The sequence below is a fragment of the Triticum dicoccoides genome, chromosome 3B, assembly GCF_002162155.2.
Source record: "Triticum dicoccoides isolate Atlit2015 ecotype Zavitan chromosome 3B, WEW_v2.0, whole genome shotgun sequence".
Classification (NCBI taxonomy): Eukaryota; Viridiplantae; Streptophyta; class Magnoliopsida; order Poales; family Poaceae; genus Triticum; species Triticum dicoccoides.
This window is the reverse complement of record NC_041385.1, coordinates 796015848-796030505: the sequence shown is the minus strand read 5'-3', so window position 1 is coordinate 796030505 and position 14658 is coordinate 796015848. Positions and strand designations below refer to the sequence as shown.

Genomic DNA, 14658 nt, shown 5'->3' with positions numbered 1-14658 from the left:
CATCTCCATGGGCATTCAACGCCTAGAGGTCCGCGGGGATTCAAATCTCGCAATATCCCAAGTAAATGGAGACTTTGACGCCAAGGATCCGAAAATGGCAGCCTACCATAACGCCGTCTTAAAAATGTCAGCTCAGTTCGAAGGACTTGAATTCCATCATGTAGCCCGGGACAACAACCAGGCAGCCGACGTGTTGGCATGCATCGGGGCAAAACGCGACGCTGTCCCTCCAAACATCTTCCTGGAGCGGCTCTTTAAGCCATCCGTACTATGGGAAGAGGAGTCCGGAAATAGCAACCCGGAACCAACCGCGCCACCCAACATGGAACATTCTGGCACAGTCGGTGGCTCAGCCAATGAAATAACACCCTCAGCCCACGAAATAATGGCAGTAATCGCCCCGTGGACGGAACCATTCCTAGCCTACTTAACTAGGCAGGAACTCCCCGAAGACCAAAATGAGGCCCGCTGCATAGTTCGGCGATCTAAAGCCTATAAGGTCCACAAGGGAGAACTTTATAAGAAAAGCACAACCGGAGTCCTTCAAAGGTGTATCTCCAAAGAGGAAGGGTGAAATCTCCTGGCTGAAATTCACGCCGGACTCGGTGGGCACCACGCCGCAGCCCGTGCCCTTGTAGGCAAGGCCTTCCGTACTGGATTTTATTGGCCGACTGCCCGGGCAGACGCTCAGGACTTAGTCCAACAATGTGTCGGTTGCCAGCTCTTTGCTAATCAAAGCCACATGCCACCCACCGCCCTCAAGACTATACCTATCACCTGGCCGTTCGCGGTCTGGGGGCTTGATATGGTTGGACCCCTTAAAGGGGGAACCCACAAGCAAAAATACCTATTGGTCATGGTGGAAAAATTCACCAAATGGATAGAGGCCAAGCCAGTTAAAACGGCCAAATCCGGACCCGCGATAGACTTCATATCCGGGGTAGTACACCATTATGGTGTCCCCCACAGCATCATCACTGATAACGACACGAATTTCACGGCCGACGAGGTTAAACTCTGGTGCAAAAACATGGGCATCAAGCTCGACTATGCTTCAGTCTATCACCCCCAAACTAACGGTCAAGTCGAACGAGCAAACGGTCTAATCATGAGCGGCATCAAACCCAGACTAGTGCGGCCCCTCACGGAATCTAACACGCACTGGGTAGAGGAGCTCGACTCCGTACTCTGGGGGCTGCGGACCACGCCAAACCGCACTACCGGATTCACACCATTTTTTATGGTGTACGGCGCAGAGGCAGTTCTGCCCTGCGATATAATTCATGACTCACCTCGCGTGCGCATGTACGAAGAAAGAGAAGCCGAGTTGGATCGGCAGGACAGTTTGGACGCCTTAGAGGAGGAGCGGGACGTGGCAAAAGCTCGTTCCGCATTCTATCAGCAGTAGGCTCGAAGATATCAAAGCAGAGAAGTACGGGCCAAAACTTACAATGTTGGCGAACTTGTTCTACGCCTGCCAGACAAGAAAAAGGACAAACTTAAGCCTAAATGGGAAGGTCCCTTCATCATCGACCAAGTCCTGACCGGCGGAGCATACCGTCTACGTAACGCATGTGACAACCGACTCAAGCCGAACCCATGGAACGCAGCCCGTCTCCGAAGATTCTACGCCTAGCGCCGGACTCAGAGTTCGTCTCCCTCCTCCGTCCACCTTTTACATTTTCGCTGTCTCTTGTCCCCCTCCTTCTTCCCACCTTTTTTTAGTAAAAGCCTTTGATAGGCTGATTTGCACATTGTTCGCACACACTTGATGTGCTTCTAGCACTCATTATACCTGGGGGCTTCTTTAACAGAAGCTTATTTATATGGGCTTCATGCCCAACACATGTGTCATACTTCCGCATGTACCTTTTATTCACCATTATATGCATCGATATGACTTTAAGTTTTGGCCAAGCTGGGTTGTCTGGCTCCTGTGCTTACCCCTACGTTCCCGATTGTTCGGCTAGGAGGTAAAGGGAGCACCTCTGCGATTGTTACTTCCGGGTCAGCCGGATGTGTACCTCAGACTGGGTGAAGCCGAAAGCTAGCGTTCTTAAGGGAATATTCGGTCGGTGACTTGAAAGATGATTTATTACTTATTTAACTTGTCTGCTCCCAGATGCTTTTTCTGCTTTCTTCGCAGTATGGGCATGCACCTTAGGGCATGCCTCCCAGGGAAAGGAACCCCTAACTGAACTATTCTCCCTGGAAGATGTTTCTTACTAACCATGTAATATAACATAACTAGTTGGACACTTGTCTGATAAAGCACTAATGACCCCTACGCCTGGTCTCCATGCATGCCCCAGTTTTTTCATAACTGAGAAGGTATTCGGACACACTCCGGACTCTAGGGTCTCGAGGTTGAAGCGAAAAGGTCGGCAAAGACAAACGATCTACAATCCGGCTAGAAGGCATTTTACATGTCATTTTAAAATACATCGTTAAATTAACTGATTGTACTCCTCTTCAATCCCGTCTAACAGGCTGTCTAATTTACAGTCCTGTTGGGAATACTTAGCGGCCAACTCTACTTAGCCGTACATTAAGCTCACAGGGATCTCCTTCCCATCGGGCCCCACAGGTCCGACCTCGGCCATGTGGTTCGGATCCGCCTTCTTGTACCACGTCTTCACCATGGCCCAGGCCTCCCTGGCGCCTTGACGACAAGCCGATATCTTTCATAAACGGAAGCACTGCCGTGCTCCCTGAAGCTTCTCGGCAAGCCCTTCAAGGCTTTCGGGTAGGGAGACGGACGACCATAAGGCCTGGGCGACACCACTCATCGCTTGCCGAACACGTTCATGCAGTTGCATCAGCTCGGGGAGTTGGTCACCCGTTGAACCGGGCATTTCCTCCGCAGGGCGACCTGTGAGCACACCTAAAGACACATTTCTGTCAATCGACTTCCTCGCCGAACTCTTCTTTTCAAAGGAGTTTGCTCAAGCACTTACTATAAATGCCGCGACGAAGCCGCTGATTCTCCTTCACGGAGCCAGACAGCTGGGCCCGAACACCTTTCAGCTCTTCTCCCAGCTGGGTGTGGGCATCTTGGAGCTTGTTCCTCTCCTGCTGCACCTTCATAAGCACCCTCTCGCCGGCCTTCAGCTGGCCCAGTAGCTGTTGCTTGTCCGGATCTAGTCTGGCACCATCTGCAATATTATTGTCAGATTTACGCACAAGCCGCACTTTATTAACTACTTATCTTTTCGAAGTATGTATTACCAGCGGGGGTCTCTGTAGCTCCCCCTGTGGCGGCCAGTGCGGCCTCAAGTTGGGCCTTGCACTCTTGAAGCTCCTGGGACATGTGGGTATTCTTCTCCGTAAGATCCTGCATAACAAATGATCCTTAAATCAGTTATTTTAACTATTTTAAGTCTCGGGGGCTACTGGCATATATAACTATTAAAATTCCTTACCCGTATGTCCTTCACATACTGCTCCGTGGCTCTGGTTAAACCATCTTGAGCGGCGCGGAGGTGCGCGTCTCCCGCATTAAAGGCATTCAACGCCTCCGGGGAGAAACACGCGTCACGAAGAACTGTCCGGCGACGCCTGTGATTCATGGCGCTCTCCACCTCAGACCTGGTGGCGGACAGCCTGTCGGCATCCTCCGTTGGAGGAGCATCCGGCTCATGCCTTGTGTTCGCCTCCCCTTCCGGACCACGCGTTGGAGCATGGCTGGCGGAGGCTTGATTGGCAACCTCTCCGGACACTGTCCGGCGAGCGCTCTTTCTCCTGAAAAAGTCATGAGCGTTAATATACCTCCTAGGGATCCTTCCCTTAAAAATGGCGGTGCGCCGTACCGTTGCGACGACGTTTCGATTTGTGCCGCACCCCTCTTCCGCTTGCTGGGCTGAACTGACCCCTATTGGCCAGCCGCCGCGGGTTCGGTTTCCCGCCTTAAAGGCACCTCCTACGATGCACCATCGGTATATGATGGTCAGAAATGAGCATGGATCAAATGATGGTGTCAGGACTCCGGTCGTAGTCACCTGGGAAGCCGGAGATAAACCGGGGTAGTCAGCCGTAATGGCGACTAGAGCATTGTCCATGCTAAGCTGGTGGAACACCCCGTCAATCAGCTCCACTTTTATGTCCGGATCCTCTTCGGAGGCCGGATCAAGGGATCGTCCCGGATCCTCGGGCTGTGGAGTCAGGCTTTGTATGCCCTCCACGTCCCGGCGCAGCTCCTGCGTCAAAATCACAAAGTAAGACACTTGACTTTGGAAATATGGATCGGATAGATAAGCGTCCGCTTACCCAACTCCGAGGGTTATTCATGGAGAATCCATTCAATGGACTCGTGCGGAGGAAGTCCTCCTTCTCCCCCTTGTACAAGCCGGACAGGATATTTACCAGATCGACGGCCGATCCCGGCCCTTTGCGGCCATGACAGGAGGCGTCGTCTTCCCCGTTGAAATCCCACATGGGGTGGCCCCTATATTGGAGCGGCTGCACCCCTCGCATGATGCACGTGGCCATGACTCCAATCATGGTCAATCCGGAGTGGGCCAGTAACTTAATCCGGCCCATCAGATAATGGACGCTCCCGTCATCTTCCCTATGAGGGCTCCGCGGGCGCCAACTCAGGAGTTTCTTCAAGGGAGCGTTGCTGAACTCCGGGAGGCCGATCCGAACTGGACCCGGCAGAGGGGCATCCTCTATATAGAACCATTCCGAAGGCCAGTCTTCGGACGCCTTCTTCGGGGTACCGGATGGATATCCAGTCCCGGCGATGCGCCATATTTCGGCTCCGCCCAGTTGATATATCGACCCCTCGTGAGAACGGGATACGAGGCAAAACAATCTCTTCCACAGCGCAAAATGGGGCTCGATGCCCAAGAACAGCTCGCAAAGAGCTACAAAGCCCGCGATGTGCAGAATGGAGGCAGGTGTAAGGTGGTGAAGCTGGAGTCCGTAGAACTCCAGGAGCCCCCGGAGAAACGGATGTATGGGAAATCCGAGTCCCCTTATTAGATTAGGGACGAAGCATACCCGCTCTCCTTTGGAAGGGTTGGGGACGCTCTCCGCCTGCTTTCCCCCCTTGAAGGTGGCCAGTCCGGCTCGAACCGGAACAATGAAGGCTGGGGGAAGATATCCCTCGGTTTGGAGCGTCACTAGCTCGCTGTGTGGAACTGAGCATCTCCCCCAATCTCCTGGCTGAGGGCTGGGAGCGCGAGAGGAGGATCCGCGTCGACTATCCATGATGGAATGGATTTTTGTCAGAAGCGCTTCGATGAGTACTTGCAGAAGGAGGATGGTGTGAGTTGGATCTAGATCCTCGCCTCTCTTATAGGCGGCTCGTTCGCGCGGCTAGGGGGTAAAACGTCAAAATACCCTAGCTTTTCGCATTCATACGACACGTGGAAGAAGGCCATTATTGGACGTAGAAGCCAAGGAGCGCAACATTTATAAGGGAGCCGGACACTATTCGGCAGGTACATGAAGTTTGAAGGGGAACCCGCCTTGCAACGCCGAAGACAATATACGCGCCGGACTCGTCGTCATTGAAGCCTGGTTCGGGGGCTACTGAGGGAGTCCTGGACTAGGGGGTGTCCGGATAGCCGAACTATCATCATCGGCCGGACTCCAAGACTATGAAGATACAAGATTGAAGACTTCGTCCCGTGTCCGGATGGGACTTTCCTTGGCGTGGAAGGCAAGCTTGGCGATACGGATATGTAGATCTCCCACCATTGTAACCGACTCTATGTAACCCTAGCCCTCTCCGGTGTCTATATAAATCGGATGGTTTTAGTCCGTAGAATAACAACAATCATACCATAGGCTAGCTTCTAGGGTTTAGCCTCCTTGATCTCGTGGTAGATCTACTCTTGTAATACCCACATCATCAATATCAATCAAGCAGGACGTAGGGTTTTACCTCCATCAAGAGGGCACGAACCTGGGTAAAACATCATGTCCCTTGTCTCCTGTTACCATTCGCCTAGACGCACAGTTCGGGACCCCCTACCCGAGATCCGCCGGTTTTGACACCGACAATCGCCCTGTTTATTTGATCAAACCAATGTGACGAATACAAGATGACACTTCAGAGCATATTACAAACTGAGCACGGTTTTTTTAGTTTGCGGGTTTGAAATAAAGTTGTTACAAACAAAGGAATGTAATGAGGATGAAGGACAGGACATCAGTACATAAAAACTGATGGTTCATCATGGGCAAAATGCAGGAGGGAGGGGGGGGGGGGTTACAAACTTAATGGTTCTTGAATTGACTAAACCATGTTGAGTTCATACTTCATCACTTCAGACATGATTGGACAGAATACTCGTTGTAGAAGAAAGATGGATCAAAGGCAGTGTGCTTGACAGTATAGCTGGAGAAGATGCGGAGGCATGCACAATCAAGTCCGTGTCGAAGACATAAGTTAGCTCATGCTACCTGCAATGCCATGTTGAAGGAGGTACATGTGAGTGTCCCAGCTAAATGTTACAGAAGAGGAAAACTTACTTCATCCAACTACAGAAAAGGGCACATATGCTACTAGTGGATTGCTTGCTAATGTGAACCACGTTACATGAGATCTTGAGGCAAACAAAAGTAACAATGGCTGGTACGTATTTGTGCGCCATAAGCGAAGTGACCGAGGCACAATCCACAATTCAACTTTGTTGGAACTTCAGATAGGCACATATACTGCTAGCAAATACAGAGATCTGGATTGTGGAAGCTCAGGCAAGCAAATGGTTCAGTCAAATGTTCCGAACAGAAAATAAAAAACGCAGGGTTCATCCAAGTACAAAAACGCATAAAAGTTAGAGTATAGTATACCTGATTGTGAGATTTGAAGAATCGACCTAGCACTCGGTGAAATAAACACTCGGTGAGGGCCTGAAACTGAAAAACGGAGGCGGACAGGGATAAACACTCGGTGAGCAAACAAGAACAAGAGGGACTACAATTACAACAGAGGTAAGCTCTGCGAACCTGAACGCTGGCAGGATGAACAGATGATGTCAAAGGCAAGGATGGGATGGTTGGAGTGGTCCTCCACCGTGGCCCTCAGCGCAGCCTCTGCTTCATTCGCCTCTGCATTGATAATGCTAACCTCAACTCGCTGGAGGGAAGGGAGGTGCCGCATGCCCAAATCTAAGTTTTCATGGGAGATCCACTCAGCTGAGAAGGCGAACAAAAGGTGTTTAAGCCTCGGCGCAGCTCCTAGTGGAAACATAGACGGCACGGCACCAATACCAATGAAGCGGCACACCCGGGCACATGGGAATAACGCACCAGATGGAAGTGCGGGCATTTCCACCGTATACTCTTCACATCCACAGACCTTAGAAAAATCACATATCTCGAGAACACAAAGAGCAGGCATCGTTCCAAGAAGCTGGATGACTTCCCACCGCACTTCATCCAATTTGATACGAAGATGGGTGAGGAGAGGAAGGGATAAAGGATTGATCCATAACGGTAGTGCCTGGAACCGGCTATAGACTGACCGGAAATCCAACTTACGGAGTGTTAAAGGGGGCACCCAATCTTTGCTCAACAAATTTATTAATTCATCTTCGGTAAATATCTCTATCTCTAAACTTTCCAATTTGTGCAGATTACCAAGTGATTCCTCCAAAGCTTTATCCGAGGCCTCATCCAAACAGTTACATAAAACCCGGAGCACCCTGAGCTTGGTCAGATGGCCCAATTCTTTCACAGCATCGAGGTGCATGCCAGACACCCCTAGTTGACCTAGCATTTCTAAGGAAGTCAGGTTACCTATACCAGATGGCAGCTTCATAGTATAGTCAACATACAGGCACATCAAACGTCTTAGCTGAATAACACTGGACGATAGTTCTTTTATCTTAGTACCTCTTAAGTCCAAGGTAAATAAAAAGTGCAGCTTCCCTATTTCCATGGGAAGTTCCTCAACATGAGTATCTTTTAGCCGTAAGTACCTCAAATGCAATAGATTCCCCACATACCCAACATCTGAAACATCGCAACCTTCTAAATCCAACACGCGAAGAACTTGAAAACTTGACATATCCAACACTTTCCCAACAACATTATTTGTAAAAATGGTAAAAGATCTCACGTGTGTCATCCTAGTGGTATCCACATCTATGTTGCTATTGTGGATGGACAATCTACGGATCTTGCTCACATGTGAAATTTCTTTGGCACTTGTGAAATCTTAGTATGTGCCTGCGATGATGCCATCTATGCCTCTGAGCATGTGCTTAGTTTGCATTACCTAGAGATGCCTTTGAGCAGATGCATTAGTTTAGTTATAAGCTTGGCAGTTTGCAATTAGACAGAAGGCAGACACCTCTGTATTTTGGGAGCACGCACCATGCGTACCCATTTATTTAACCCATTCCAGGCATGGATTGTGCGTACAATTCACCACTCGTATTATACGCGCGCTTGTATTGTACCATTGTCACTTATATGCCCTAGCATGGCATCGCTGCTCACAACTCCAGTCAGTGCACGAGGTGCGCGTGAGATGAGATAGCAAGTCAAATTCCAGTTCCAGTTATACTCTCAAATAGAAAGATGTACTCAATACATGTCCTAAGCCGGCACATCAAAATGACACTGTTAACTTCCCCGTTTATTTGTTCAAACCAGCATGAAAAATACAGCTGTTACAAACAAAGGAGTGTAATGAAGAATGCAGGAGACCAAGCCAACCAGACATCAATACATAATAACTAATGGTTCATAAGGGTGAAATGCAGGGGGGCGCCCTACAAACTTAATGGTTCTTGAGCTGACCGAAGATTAACCTGCCAGATATACACCATAAGTACAAAACTCTTCTTTACAAAAAAGGAAATGTAGAAGGAAGTTCACCATGAGCAAAATGCAGGAGGCGGCATCGAAACTTGGTGGTTCTTTAATCTCATGAAAGTGATAATAGTATTCAGGCATAAGTGGGTACAACCACAGTGAGAGCTTCATGTCGTTGCAGAAGACAAATCAAAACACCATGGTAAATGCACTGTTCTTGAATCTCACCATCTCAATTGAAAAGAATGGAACCATGCAGCACAATATTCTAAATCTAACATATGTAGAACATGAAAACTCAGCATAAGCAACACTGAATCGACAATAGCACATGAATATTGCAAAGAGAGCTCACTTGTGAAATAGTTGCTCATATTTGTCGTCCTCTTTCGGATGGATAATCTTCAAATCTTGCCTTTGGATAGATCGTTTTTCACCCAATGCCATACAAGCGGTTTTCTTCACTTGGCAAAAATATATGGGATCAATCATCATATCATGTACATGATAAGATTTTTTTCCATGCCTTCGTCAACATTGATGTCTGTTGGTTAAATCATGTTTCTATTTATGGTCTCGTTGAGAAACTCTATCACCGATCTCGAATAAGCTAATCTCTTGTTTTCATGATAAACAAAACATTCAACTATCCATTTACATATCAAGTGACTTTGCTTAATCTTCTAATCTTCTGAAAACATACTTAGATATAATAACTAATCTTCTAGATGATAAGGTAGATCAAAACTGGTAGTAAAAGAAGCTTGACTCTAGATCATCCCTTTGACATAATCTACAAGTCAGGAGCTCATTTACCAATTTTTTTTTGCTACTTTCCATGTTGTTGTTGTGTATGTGACACATATTGCATTCTATCTCTAGTCTACTGCACCTTGCTTGAGACTAAAGATTATGTTGTTGTTCTATGATCTACCTTCACATCATTTATTATATGTAAGCATATATCCAGAAGATTACAAAATTAAGAAAGACTAGTTCATATGGAGATGGATATCTGAATGTTTTATGTATCATGTAAACTAGAAATTGGACCATCTGAGCTAGGAGAGGGTTACTTTAATGAGTTGATAAATAGAAGCTTGATCGAACCGGTAGACATTGACTATGAAGACATCAAAAGCTTATGGTGTACATGACATGATGCTCGATCTAATATATTCGTTGCGGAGAGAAACACTTATTGCATTGTGCAACCCAAAAGAACATGGATGGCAACAGCCAAATAACAAGACATTCTTCGCTTCCTCCACAACAATTGTGATTCTCATCTCATGCCCATGTACCTATGCACGTGAAGTTTTTGCAACGATTAGTTGGCAGGTAAGTCAACATGATGCGTATACTATTTTTAAATATAGAGAAGACATCAAAGAATAAATAATGAGCTAGTTATCAAGGCAAAAACATAAGCAAACCCTAGGGGGAAAACCATCTTATACCAACCAATGTAAATCTATAGTGCATCACCAACGATTTGCACTTAAGGCGCAAACACCAAACCAGCAGTAAAAAAACAGTGGATGGTAGCAGCTAATTAACAACGTCCTCTTCATTTATTCCGCACTAGCATCTCTTTTAAGTCCACAAACAGCTGTAACTTTCATCCAAGACTGAGCTATTTATATGAAGTTTTTGCACCGTTTAGTTGGCAAACAAATCAAAGATGCATCTTTTTTTTGTGTGTGGGACAAATCAAGATGCATCTGATATATGTTTCTTCATAAAGAGAGGTCAGTATTGAAGCATGTGCTAGTTATCTGGCAACAAAAGACTCACTAGAGCAGACCCTGCAAAGTAGCTCATACGACCAAATTAGCACTATAAATCTGTCGTGTATAACCAACAATTTGCAATGAAGAACTGAGATGTACACACCGGCCAACCAGCACAGAAATGATTTACTTGAAGAAACTAGAGTTCACGATGAAAGATCTAGTACAACGGATGGAAATCTGTGGTGGACAACGAATAGTTTGGACTTAAGATGCACACAGTGACCCCCACGATTGTAGTCCAAGAAACTAATTTAGTCAGATCTAATGTAGAACAGAAGAACAAATTTGTACCTGAAATCGCTGTCCTGCGAGATCCGGGGAAGCCGTCCCCTGCACGGCTGCACATACTCACCAGTGAGCAAGTCGCCGGTCGTCGGCAGGACCTACCTGCCCCGGGAGGAGGCCCGGGGCCGGCGGAGCCCCCTCCGCGAGATCTACTCGACGCCTCTCATCTATCCATACGCGGTAGAAATAATCGTCGGGGGCAGAGGACCCTATGAACGGTCATGTGCACGCACAGAACCGCTGCCTTGTGGTCCCACATGTCATCCAGCTACAGTTATCTATCGCGAAAACATGAACAACTAGGACGAATATGAGGTTACTGACGAAAACAAAACGCTGATGCTGTTACTGACAAACAAAATCTCGAAACTACTTGGCTTCAGGCTTTCAGTTTTATTTAGTTAGGATTTTCTGACAAAACGGCGAGCGATCAAAAGAAAGACTGAAAAGGGATGGCATTGTCATCTCGCCTGATCTTGGCTGCAACCAAGGACTTAGACACAAGGACTGCCTGAGTATGCTCTTGAGCTGGGCTTCAGGCTTTGAGCTTCAGTTAAATTACACGGCCACGTTCTCATCTGATCTCGTCTGCAGCTAGGCCGAAGCAGGCTACCTATTGCAGTGGAAATAGTATAGCAGGAAGAAAGCAATACGTGTAGCTTATCGATCGAATTGCTAATAAACGGCTCTTCCTCTGCGTTACCGCATATGACTTACTTCATGGCACACACAAAAACATCACCTGGTTTGCTCCACTGTATAAGTGCAAGTAAGGAGAGACTGACAGTCGATGAAGGGAGTACACTGAATCACATTCTTACCTCCAGAAATCACTGCATCAGTTCAGCGCCAATAATTCTACAGAGTAGTAAATACTAACAGCAAGGGCACACAGTGTGATTCATTGGCAAATTCAAGCTCCACAGTTCGCGATTTATTTGATCAAACCAAGTCCAAGCTCCACAGTGTGATTCAGACCATAGTACAAACTGAACTCTGACATTATAGTTTATGAATCTGGAATAAACATCGAGTCTGAAATAAAGCTGTTACAGATAAAGGAGTGTAATGAGCAATGCAGGAGAGCAGGCAAACAAGACATCGCTACATAATAATTAATGGTTCATCAGGGCAAAATGCAAGTGGCGCCCTACCAACTTGATTGTTGTTGAATTGAGGGAAGCAAGAAGAGACTTCGGACATGGGTGGTGGACAGAACGAGAGCTTCATCTCTTTGCAGAAGAGAAGCGGCACCAGAGTTTGAGGCACGGATGATCGAGTCCATATCGACGAAATTTATTAACTCATGCTACCTGCAATGCCACATGTGAATGGCTCAGTTAATGACAGAAATAAGTAATTAAGGTGTCCTAGGTATCTTTGCAGCATTAATTAAGAGGCCAACGCTGAATAGAATCATATTACTGTGTTTAGGCTTGAGGGGCTACCAATCGAGCTAGCCAGCTAAACAAAATTATGATAAACACTTTGAGGTGATACCTGAGTGCGAGCAGGTACATTTGATGAATCGACCGCCTGAAACTGAAAAACGGAAGAGGCGGGAAATAAACACTTGCTGATGAAACAATACTCCACCGCCTGAATCTCAACGCATGCTTCCCTTCCACCGCCTGAATCTGAGAACGAAACAAATAAAAAGCGATGAACACCTGCGAGAATATACAGATGATGGGAATACATGCTTCTTCCGCGGTTAGTGTACGTACCTTTCCCTATGCAGCCCTCAGCGATAGGATCGGATATCAAGGACGGGATGGTTGGGGTGGTCCTCCGCTGCGGCCCACAGCGCAGCCTCCGCTTCATCCACCTCCTGACGGCTAGCTCCCTTCTTGATAAGATGAACCTCAACTCGCTCCAGGGAAGGGAGGTGCCGCATGTCCAAATCAATGTTTTCACGGGAGATCCACTTTGCTGGGAAGGTGAAGCAAAGGTGTTTAAGCCTTGGCGCAGCTCCTTGTCGAAACATAGACGGCAGGACACCAATATCAAAGAAGCGACACTTTGTCGCACATGGGAATAACACATCAGAGGAAAGGTCCGGCGCTTCCATCTCATGTGCTTCTTTGGACCTAGAATAATACGATATCCCAAGAAAAACAAGAGCAGGCAGGATGCCAAGAAGCTCGATGTCCTCGGATCGCACTTTGACCAACGTTATTTGCAGATAGGAAAGGAGAGGAAGCGATGAAGGATTAATCCATGACGGCAATGTCTCGAACCAACTTAGACTTGACACGAAAGCCAGTCTACGGAGTTGTGGAGGAGGCATCCAATCTTCGCTCAGGCAATTGATGAGTCCACAATTGACATATACAGCTAGATCGTCCAGTTTGTATATATTACTAATGGATTGCTCCAAAGCTTTAGCCAGGCTCTCATCAAAACCATCGCAATCAAGTCTGAGCACCCTGAGCTTGGTCAGATGGCCCAATTCTTTCACAAAATCAAGGACCACGTCAGATAACCCCAGGTCATCTAGCACTTCTAGGGAAGTCAGGTTACCTATCCCAGATGGCAGCTTCATACCATAATCAACATACAGGCACAATAGACGTCTTAGCTGAAAAACACTCGAGGACAGTACTTCTATATCAGTACCTCTTAAATTCAAGGTAAGCAAAAACTGCAGCTTCCCTATTTCCATGGGAAGGTACTTAACACGAGTGTCTTTTAGCCCTAAGTACCTCAAATGTAACAGTTTTCCCACATACCCAACATCTGAGACATTTTTACAGCCTTCTAAATCCAACACGCGCAGAACTTGAAAACTTGAAATATCCAACACTTTCCCAACAACATCACTTGTGAAAATAGTAACAGACCTCATATGCTCCATCCTAGTGGTCTCCGCATCTATCTTGCTACTTTGGATGGACAATCTGCGAACCTTGATCTCCGAGTTCGGCATTTTTCTTCTAGTGTCATCTAATATTGTGACAAAGTTCTCTTCACTTGACAATGAGCATATGAGGTCAAGCACCATGTCATGTACACGGCAAGCCTTTACCTTTTCTTCATTATCAGTGCCTATGGGCTGGATCATACTTCTATTTACTAGCTCATTGAAGTAGCTGTCACCGAGCTCATATAAGTTAGTTCCTTGTTTTTCACTATAAACAAAGCCTTCTGATATCCATCTCCAAATTAGTCTACCTCTCGCAATCTCATAATCTTCTGGGAAGATGCTAAGATATAATAGACAAGGTTTCAGATATGAAGGTAGATCATAGTAGCTGAATAATAATACCTTTTTCATCTGCTCCAAACTGCGATCTTCTGTGAGTCCATGACCAATGGAACTGAGCAAAGCATACCATTCATCCTTTGCTTTTATATGACCCTTATTAGCTAGAAGACTTGCTATAGTAATAATAGCTAATGGTATACCACCACATTTCTTCAAAATTTCTTTGGATACTTTCAATAATTCTTGAGGGCAGCCTTCTTCTTGTGAAAATACTCTTTTACAGAAGAGTGTTCTTGATACATCATCAGAAAGGGGTTCCATTCGGTAAATATCACCCTCAGAAGAGCAACATGCTTCAGAGACACTAACATTGCGGGTTGTCGTGATTAGTCGGCTTCCGGGGCTCTTCTTGGAGAAAGCACACTTAATTAACTCCCATGCTTTTTCATTCCATATATCATCGATTATGATGAGGTACCTTTATGAATGCATTTAATAATTAGTTAACAAATCAATACAATGAGGATAATAAAATAATATATTATTATATTAGTATGGATAAATTACTTCTAAGCAAACTCGACCAAATTGCATAAT

General features: G+C 46.4%; 1 pseudogene; it reads right to left on the bottom strand.

Annotated features, from left to right (window-relative positions):
• Positions 1-9917: 9917 nt before the first annotated feature.
• The window catches only part of LOC119278527, a 6535-nt pseudogene continuing 1794 nt past the window's right edge, over positions 9918-14658 (bottom strand).